We start from the raw sequence: 1051 nt of genomic DNA, 5'->3' as shown, positions 1-1051 counted from the left end.
CTTCCTCTTGCAGCCACCCCCCCACACACACACACACTTCCTGGTTTCTCTGCAAACTCCTCCCCCTATCCCCCCCAGGAAGTGACACAAGGGTCTGGGGAGGGGGGGGGGGGTCCCCCCCCCCCCCCCCCCCCAGCTGGGGTAACTGGGGGGGCAATGGGGACAGAAAGGGCAGGAACTAGGGGCAAAGGAAGGTGCTTGGGGATGTGGGGGTCAAAGGTGTATTTGGGGGGATGTGGGGGCAAAAGGGGTATTTGGGTGTAAAGGGAGGTCACTTAGGGCATTAGGGGGAATGGGGGGTACTTGGGGTAAGGAGGGGGGTGTTTGGAAGTATTGGACTAAAGGGACAGTTGGGGTGTTTGGGGGTAAAGGAGGGGTACTTTGGGGTGTACTGGGGTAAGAAGCGGTGTTTGAGGTAACCGGGGTAGTTGGGGACATATAGGAGTAAATTATCCTCTCCTCCCCCACTTCCGCCTCGAGGCCCTTAAGGAACTTCCTGCTTCTAGATTCCTGCCCTCCCTGCTCGCCACCTGGGTCTCTTGGCAGGGGGTGGGGGGGCTGCCTCGTGCCAGACTGGCCCTCCCAAACACCTGGGTTCCTTGGATGGGGGGTTATGACCCTACTAGACCTGGCTGCCCCTCCCCCTGCAACTTTTAGGACACCTGGGTTCCTGGGAGAGGGGGCCACGGTGGAAAGAACCCAGGCATCCCAGCCCCCCCCCACATCCCCTGGGTCCCGCCCACCTAACAAGCTTTGACCTTTTTTGGGGGTTTCGGGCCCAATCTGCAGCTGGGTGTGGCCAGGCCCCTCCCTCCCCCCCTTTCCCCCCAGGTGGAGGTTTGGGGAGTCCCCAGATCTCCCCCTTTATGGGGGCTTGAGCCCCCCAGGCTAGATGCCCGGGTTCTTTCCCCAGAGCTGGGAGTTTGCTGGGAGCCAGGATGCCTGGGTTCTCGTTCCTGCCTCCCACTCCCACCCCCAACCCCCGTGGAGCCCAGATGCCTGGGTTCTTTCACTTTCTCTTAATGCTGAAATATGCCCCAACTGCAGCCTC

This window comes from Alligator sinensis, unplaced genomic scaffold, assembly GCF_000455745.1.
Source record: "Alligator sinensis unplaced genomic scaffold, ASM45574v1 scaffold553_1, whole genome shotgun sequence".
Classification (NCBI taxonomy): domain Eukaryota; kingdom Metazoa; phylum Chordata; order Crocodylia; family Alligatoridae; genus Alligator; species Alligator sinensis.
Note: the sequence above shows the minus strand (reverse complement) of the source record.